The sequence below is a fragment of the Sesamum indicum genome, linkage group LG3 (assembly GCF_026168435.1).
Source record: "Sesamum indicum cultivar Baizhima isolate 11 linkage group LG3, ASM2616843v1, whole genome shotgun sequence".
Lineage (NCBI taxonomy): Eukaryota > Viridiplantae > Streptophyta > Magnoliopsida > Lamiales > Pedaliaceae > Sesamum > Sesamum indicum.
The window spans coordinates 27,802,723-27,812,014 of NC_142659.1; the positions used below are offsets into that span (position 1 = coordinate 27,802,723).

Below are 9,292 nucleotides of genomic sequence, written 5' to 3' on the forward strand. Positions count from 1 at the left end.
CTATTGTACTTTCTTGGGCCGGGCCGGGTCACTCTCCATTAAACTAGGGTCCAATAACAACAATTATTGGGGCTTAGTAATAAAATGTGTTTGACATAACTTGGGCCTCCGATTATATACATATATATATAATAATCACAAAACTACATTACTATTGTGTGATAATAATGTATCGCATAATATTTGTTTACAATCATTATAAAATTTCACTCATTATTGAAATATATTAGTTTTGAACTTCTCATTAAGAAAATAAATAACCCAAAATTGAAAATATAATAAAAAATCAGTCTATAAAAAAAAGAGCATAATATGAAGTGACTGTTTTTCCCTTGGAAGATACATTACAAGAAATTATCTCCATCATAATGTATCACGAGGAGTGTTCTGCGTAAATTTTTTTTAATTTAAATTGAATTTAATGAAACATCAAACAATTACACAAAAAATATAATATATTTGTCAGGTAATTGGTGTACAATTTAAGAAAAGTGATCTATTACATGTAAAATATAGCATATTTATTCTATGAACTGTCGTATTTTGGACGAACCTGATTTAAATAAAACTTTTTATATTGTAGATATATACCCATTTTAGTTCTTAAATATGAACAAATCTTAACTCTATGTATCTGATTTCCATGTCTGTAGTGACACTAACTCCACGTTGACAACTTACAAATTTAGGGACTAAAGTGAGAAAAAAAAATCTAAACTGATCATTTTATCCCCAATTATAATTTGGTCAGAATGATCAATTTGAGATAAAGTTAAAGTTTAGAGATGTTAACGTCAAGAAATGAACTTGAGAAACTAAAATTATTCTAAATGAAACATAAGGAATTAACTATAATATTTAACTCTAACAATATATATATATAGTACTTCTAATTCCTCTAAACTACTTAGAAGATGAATGATGTATCTAACTAAATAGGCAAATAATATTTTGACACGCTTAATTTGATTGAAAAGATCTTATATATTTATAACAAAAAAATGAGTTACTAGAGGGCACGTTAAAATTTAAAAGGAATAGCATATGAATAACATATAAATACTAACCCAAACTTCAAAAAATAAAAATATAATATGGAATAAATATCCTCAATTTTATTAAATTAAAAGTATTGTTGAAAATTTTAAATTAAGTGGCTTCCAACTAATTAATTTTATTTTAAAATTAATATTAGATAATTATTTTTTTATTATAATTTTTTTTTATAATATAATGGACGTATCATTTTTAGAATTCTAATAAGTGTAACTTGTGATTAAATATAAAATAGTGAGAATCCCTTGAGTGTTTATTCCTATAATAAAAAAACATCCACACCCTTATTGGGGTACATTTTCATAATATGCTCTTATTGAATTATATCGTTTTTCGGTAAAGGTAAATTGCATTAAAAAAATTATAATGTACAGTCGTATGACTGATGTTGTGTGCCATGGAATTTGCCATAATCTACACAATGCTACCGTACTAATTTTATTCGGCAATTCTGCACTAAGTGTACGTAATCTAATTTTGTCTAAAATAATGATAGCCAATGCCGACGGGTCTCGATCCAATTGCTGAAATTTCCTCCTATTGCTCTCCTGCCAAATGGGATATACTAGAGATGCTAAAAGGTTGCGATAGGCGGTGTTAACTACATGCTTTCCTCGCCACTTTCGCGCAGCAATCATCACATCAATAATCCATCCTCTGTTTGTCCATGCAAATCGAACCTTCTTGCGTAAGATTTGAACACACTGCTTTGAATAAGGGCAAGAAAATAGCAACTATTAGTGAGTCTCCAGCGTATCCAACGAGGAAAGAACACAATTTCTATTAAAATGTTGTAACCACGGACGATCCATGGTCGAGAGTCGTTCATATAGATCTAGCCATAAGATAAACGAATTTCGGGGGATTTTGAATGGGCCAATAAGGAGTGAATACCAACCTACCTTTGGGCCTGAAGAGCAAAAAATGTCATACACCCTCCTGTTGGTGTAGGGGCCTCCCCTCAGAGTGATCGAGTCGTGTGTGCCACGTAGTGGAGGCAAACTTTGAATGATGTCCAACATAATAATGTCCGCCTGTGTGGGTTTGGGTGTGAGCAGCAATGGCCAATGCCATACTCCATTGTGAATAACCTCTCTAAGGAGCATATCCGCCCGTGTGTGGGTGTGATAGGGGTCGTGTGGAACTATAGTCATTAAAATCCCCATAAGATGCCAAGGATCCTGCCATATATATATATATATATATATAAATTCTCCATTACCGATCTTATAATGGATATGAGATTGTAGTATATGTCGAAGTCTAAGCAATTTGCGCCAACCCCATGCCCCGGAATTGGCCTCAACTGTGCATATAGATTTGCCTTGAAGTCTCATGGTGTAAATCCATGTTACCCATATAGAACCGCGGTATCTACTTACTATTCTCCAGATATGTCTACTCATAAGAGTCCGATTGAGGGCTGCTACATTCATGATTCCCTGTCCTCCTTCTTCCACTGGACGACACACTTGATTCCAGGAAACCTTCGGATATCCAAAGGTTGATGCACCATTCCACAGGAACTGGCTGAACCGTTTCTCTATTTCCTTATTAACTCCTTTTGGCAAAACAAATGTCATAGCACAATAAATTATAGTGACATGAATACTGATTTAATGAGTTGAATTCTAGCTGCAAATGACAGCCGAATCGAAGCCCAACCCTGCAATCTCTTATCAATAATTTACTAATTTGGAATTTCTTATTAAAACAATATACAATAAGAAGTTTTGACTAATTAGTTTTATATTACTATTGAGTTTTTGAATATTGTTATTTATATTTTCATATTAATTGACTTGAATACAAAATAAAATATAATAATTTATGAATACGAAGTACAATTTTAATTTTGAAAAATATTTTTTATTTGGTAGTACCAATTAAATATAGAAAGTGAATTACAAATAATAGAAGTAAATAGTTTCCTTATCAATAAAGCAATTATTATCAATTTGTTTTGAAAATATAATTGTATAATATAAATGTTTCAATGACAGAAACATAAATAATATCATGAACTTAATATATTTTATGACTAACTATAATAATATATTTACTTGTAAAAATATATTTGTTCAGTCTCCATAAAAAAATAAATTTCCTTACCCATATATCACGTCGGTAAGTCCCCACAAGATCATTGATATCCGATTTCAATAATTCTTAACTTTGAACATTTAAAACCAAGATCTTATACATATATTTTACAATCACCATCATAGGCATAATCGTGAGCTGTAGTTATGTATAGCCTAGAGACTTAATCCAATTCCAAAGTTGCTAATAAAATGCCGAATTTATTTATGTGTACGAACACATAAAAGCTAGCTTTGCTGATTGACTCTACCTTAAAAGTTTTCTTGATATACAGTACCTCTTGGGAGGATAGTTTGTTGATGATGATTGTATACTATAAACGATTTCTCTCTTTCTTTTTTTTTTTTATTTGCTATTGGTTGGCAGTGTTTCTTTCGCATGGTGAAGAGTTCAAAGATGTTCCAATTGTAAGCAGAGTAGTGGTAGAAGTACAGAACAAAAATATTTTCGAAAACAATGAATTTGAGTTTCATTGATGTACCAATTTGCTATATTGTTGAGTTGAGCTGATTTTGATGTGCTTTGGGAGCTAATCAAGTAATAATTATACAACTAGAAATTAGTTTTGAATCAAAACTTTTATTTCTCTTGTTAAGAATAAGCCGGACCTTGTTGGGCAGAGCAACAATTTTCCACATACTACAAAGAAGGCAAAAGTACTACCGAACACACTTAATTCTTATTTACAATAAACTTTTTACATAGATGGTAGCTGGTGCAAGAGGGCTCCTACTCCGAGGTACTTGAACCCGAGTTGAATTGAAAGCTGGTGCAAGATCATCTTCACCAACATTAAGCTGTTAGAATGAGAAAAAAAAAAAAAAAAACAAACAAAAAAACGTGTACAGAATTAACAATTAAAGTGAAAAACACGCAACATAATGACATGCAATAACAACTTACATCTTCTTTATCAACTTTTCCCATATTTAGGAATCAAGTAAAGTTGAAACCATTGCAATTTCCTTTGTATAATTCAAATCCAAAAGTGTTTGATTTCTATGAAACCCTCACGTTCTCAACATTCTAAGTTGGAAGCAATAGAATTACGAATTTTAAGGCCGCTTTAAATATGACGGGCGCAAGACAGTTTGGAGTTTGAGGCCTTAATGAGAAGTAACCCTCCACCGTTTTTTTCTTGTTTATTCTCGATTTCTTCATTATGTTAGGTTTTGTTCCCATGTCGCTTTATTAAAACTTTTTGTTTATGATATATTTAAAACTCTTGTATAAATTTTACAGAAACACCATATTTGTTCGTATCCTCATCGTCTTAACTTTGGAGGTGTATCTAAGCATGGTTGGAAATTCCATAGCACACAATCACAAATTAGTTGATTTGTGAACTTCAAAAATAAAATGTCGTATACTAAATTGCGTTACAGTTCTAGATGCCAATCTCATTATTCGTTTTTAAATTATTGGTAAAAATATCTTAAAAGAATTTTCAATACATTTTGTCAAGTATCAGCACAATAATCATTTATCAAAAGAAAAGTTAATAATGTAGTTTTTTGAAAATATGAATAAATATGGCGTTGAATGCAATTTGACTAGAAATAGTAAACTGAATGCTTCTTAAAAATGTTCCAAAAAACTTCAAAAACAGTTTCAATCACTTTTATGAAAATAAAATTCAATAACAAATTTCACAAAGTCCAAAACATATGACTTTTCGTGCATTCATTCAAAAATAATTAAATGAATTCATCTATTGCAAATCAAAATATTTTGTTAATTTGTCTTCAATATTTGCAAGTGTACTTCAAGCTAATCGCGAAAACATGAGTTTATTACAAAACACTTGACAAGAAAAACAAATATTTGAGTAAAAGATAAAAATTGATTTTTAGAACATGAATTTGACAAGGAAAACAAATCTTTAAGTGAAAGAGGAAAACTAATTTCCAGTATTATTATTTAGAAATAAGAATTAAAAAGTTCTTCAAACACTGTATATGTTACCAAAACTCTTTTTTCCTCAAAAACTATTTATCAACTCATGAAATTATATAATACTCAGAAAAGATTTACCAAGTCCTTTTGAAAAGCAAATTTTAAATTGGCATCTAAACAACCGTTTCGCATTTTAGCATAGCATTTAATTTTAAAAGTTCACAAATAAAATAATTCAAGATTGTATGAAATAGATTTTTCAACACATGTTTCTATGATACACCTGCAAAAATAAGAGGATAATTACATGAACCAACATGGAGTTTGTAAATCCATACAAGAATGCCAAATGTATCAAAAACAAAAAATTTTAAGGCAAGCGCATGAAGAGAAAACCCAACACAACAAACGAACCAAGAACAAATTTACAAAAACAGAGGAGGGTTTATTCTCCAATTTAGGTCTCAACTCTACCCTTGCATCCTTCACATTTTGAGCAGCCCCAAAACCCACAATTCTTTTCTTTCCAAACGAGAATGGTGATTACGCGGCTTTTCAAAGAAATCGGAGCAGTAAAATTGGGTTTGAATTATACAAAGTGTAAAACTCAATGATTCAACCTTCTTGATTTCAAAATATGGAAGAAAAATTGACAACGAAGAATTAATAGGGGCATTGGTTGCTTTTTCGTTAGAAACTAGAAGAGACGAATATGAAGATAGGTACGCTACCATTAGGTTCTAAAATATCATCAAAAAACACACATTAGCAGCCAACATATGTTTTAATTGAGCATTTAAATCCTACTTAAACTTTTGATTCCCACACAATCCTTATCGATATGAGGTTATCTACTTTGCACGAAATTAGCAAACCAAATTCAAACTCTAGCCCTCGCTCTTGTAAAGGACAAGTATGAATCACATATACCAAGTGACATGCTTCACTTGTAGAATCAAATAAACGCATGTTACAAGTATTACTGAAAAATGATATATCAACAACAAAACTTGCAAATAAAAGAATTCCTCCTAAATTACCAGTAACAACACTTCTATAAGAGACTATAAATCGTATGACATCTATCCTTTGCATTAATACATAATAACGAAGTAAGGCACAAAAGAAAACAACATAAATGTCACTGCGGCATGCTCTAATTTGAAGCATAAAAACAGATACTGCATAACCAAGAATATACCTTTCTAGATGGCACTTGAGAGAAAATATTCTGCTGGTCCATTAATTGGTTTAGGAAGTTTCATCACAGTCCCAAGAGAATATTAAGATACTAAAAGTCGAGTTAAATTAAGAGTAAGAGATGGATGGTGGCACTGAGCTTTCAGCGGATCACATATAACGAAGTTCCATCACAGTCCCAAGAGAATATTAAGATACTTAAAACTCAAGTTCAAATAAGAGTAAGAGAGAGTGGAAGGATGGCGGTCAGCTAGCAGTGGATCACATATATGCATTAAGAGATGAAGTAGGCAAATTGATCAGCAAACATAATGTTACTTTCTGCTCCTCAAGTAGACGAAGAGTCACTAATCAAAATGAAGATATACATGGTTTTCCATTACCTTCAAGCAGTAGTTTTGCTCTGGATTGTGTAATTGACAACATCAGCATCTTGCTCATATAGCTCCATATGTTAACAAGTGGAGCCAAAAAGTTTCGGCACCAAAGTCCTACGAGAACCAAGGATCATTGACAGAATTTTCAGAAAACTTCAAAAGATATCACTAGACAAACCTCTCACATAGATACAAAATCATTTCTAAAGAAAACTTTTGTGAAAAGCTTGTAAGTGTACATATAATCCTTTTACATCAATGAAAATAATCTTTTCCGAAAAGAAAAAAAAAAAAGAAAATCATTTCCGTTGCATTTTTGCATGCGTTTAGATTATATAACTTCCAGCAAAGAACTTTCTGAAACAGAAAATGCATACATTCATATTATTGCTACAGTCACATTCATATTAAAAGAACAGAAAATGCATACATTCATGGCCACTTGTCTCTGTAGCTGTAAGCATCAATCACAGCAAGGCCAGAAAAAATCGTGCCTTCTTCAAACGCTCAAACCTTTTTGAACAACTTGGAAGAAGCCCTGGAAACAGCTATGACACTCAAGTTTGTCTCTTTGGAGTGAGAAGCCTTGCAAAGCGGAGTGGAACATGAGCTCTAACCAAAGCTCCATCCTTTGATGTATTCCTATCGAATGATTGTCAAACATTGAAGTTTCTGAGATTATATTTTGTTTAACAACAGAAAAAATTGGATATTGAGTCAAACACGGACATAAGTACACCTCAGAATGCTACAGCCTTTATCATCGCATTGTCAAAATTATGGTGAATTTGGCACTGATTCAAGCATGGGCAGAAGACAACCTACGACCGCTATACCCTTTATATTGCATTATTACAACTGCACAAAATCGGACCAACATATGATGCGAAATTCTAGGTTCTTTTTCTCTTTCTTCTACCCGAATCACAATTTTCTAAAGCAAAAAGTTGCTTCCTTATTATGAATCAGTCTAGCATATCCTTGTTCCTATTACCTCCGAGAGAAAATACCAGATAAATTTGCATAGGAGTTCCCCTTTATCAAAGGGAATCAGAGGTTCCGCCCACACCATCATATCCCGTTGAAGGAAAAAGTCAAGGATCACATAAGAACATTCAATCTACTGGTAGATATGTCCCATATAAAAGAGGACGGAGAAAAGAAGATCAGAAACCAATTTGTAATTATGCAAGATAGCCATGGAGAAGTACCTTTAGTTCTTCCTGAACTGCATTACAGAGAAATCATCTAACCCTTCACCAGTTAAAGCAGAGATGCATATGGCATCCACTTTTTTTCTTAGCTTCAGACTTGATCTTTTCCGGATCCTTTGCATTAGCGACCTGTAGAGATATGCATTAACCAGTCAGGAAGTGATGCTCTTACACTCCATTGCAACCAGTCAAACCTCTCGTATTTTGAATGGAAGTTTGTTATAAATCTAAACCATCAATAACTTGAGAATTAAGAACAAAACCAAGCATATTCAGTCAGTGACAACCACACTAGGTTAGCACACTGTGTTAATGTCAGTCTAATGTCGTGTAAGAAATCAATTACTACCAAGGGTATGTATCAATAAGTCACGTTCATATATTAGAGAGAAACATATATAAGGCAACCCACAGTCAATAAAGTGGATGGAGTTAATCTGAATGCCTTATCCTCAACCACGGTGGTATCATTGTGTAGTGCAATCTTGAGTTTTCGCACTATCTTATTGGGTCGGCGATATTGTTGACGAGTTATCAGATAGGAAAACCAAAAACTATAAATAGAACATAAGAATGATTGAGCTAACTTCAACGTCGCTCCTCAAAATTGTGCATATTTAAGCACAAATGAAAAATAAATCCCACTACCTTGTTCCACATAATTAATTTAGGGGATTGATGATGTATCAAGTTCTGGAAGAACTTTTTCCACAGCGTCAATCTGTTGCTCTGCCACTGGATGCCTGATCCAAATTGAACAATGTACTATAGTTGAGATTTGCAGTCTACTATTCAAATGGTCAATCATACCTAATATCCACCACATGTACTAGAAGTGATGACTCATATATCTCTTGCAGAGTTGCCCTACAAGCAGCTACCTAGAAGAAAAATGATTGGTTGAAAGAAACATCAATTAAATAAAACAGCCAAGATTTAATTCACTGAACATAACAAAACACAATCAGAAATAACGGGGAATGACCATGACATAGGAGAAATGTTCATATGAGTGTTGTTGGTAACTTCTGGATGAAGCCAACAGTGTCAGTTAAAAGAAACTCCTTCCCATTCTTCATCCAAACAAAAGAGAGTACAGGAATTCCCTACATTTAGGGCACGCAAGGAAGATATATAGCCAAAAAAAGTACAGGGAAAAAAAAAAAAAAAGAGTAAAACAGTGTAATTCAAGAATTCGGTGATCTTCAAGAAAGTTTTCCGTCGGGCAGACAAATTTATTGAACCAAGATACATTTAATTTCACAATGCAAGAACCCTAAATCAAGAAACTTAAATAAAAGTCACTTGTTTTGAGTTGATGACTTACAAGAAGTACCTACCTGAAGAAGAAGAAAACCGAGGCTGGGGGCTGGAGGAGGATGAAGGGTGTGTTGTGAGTTTCACAACGGTAAAACAAAATTTGCCCGTTAAATATCTAAATACACC

General features: G+C 32.7%; 1 long non-coding RNA gene across 6 annotated transcripts; it reads right to left on the minus strand.

Annotated features, from left to right (window-relative positions):
- Nucleotides 1-3,718: 3,718 nt before the first annotated feature.
- LOC148788847 (uncharacterized) lies at nt 3,719-9,292 on the minus strand. 6 transcript variants are annotated; one of them, XR_016064884.1, is made up of 5 exons: nt 9,183-9,292; nt 7,844-8,723; nt 7,063-7,274; nt 6,639-6,746; nt 3,719-3,940 (listed from the first exon to the last, which is right to left on the minus strand). It is a non-coding gene; the product is annotated as an uncharacterized LOC148788847 (long non-coding RNA). The 6 variants fall into 6 exon arrangements; XR_016064883.1 differs by having other exon boundaries at nt 3,719-3,956; XR_016064885.1 differs by lacking the exon at nt 6,639-6,746 and having other exon boundaries at nt 3,719-3,956.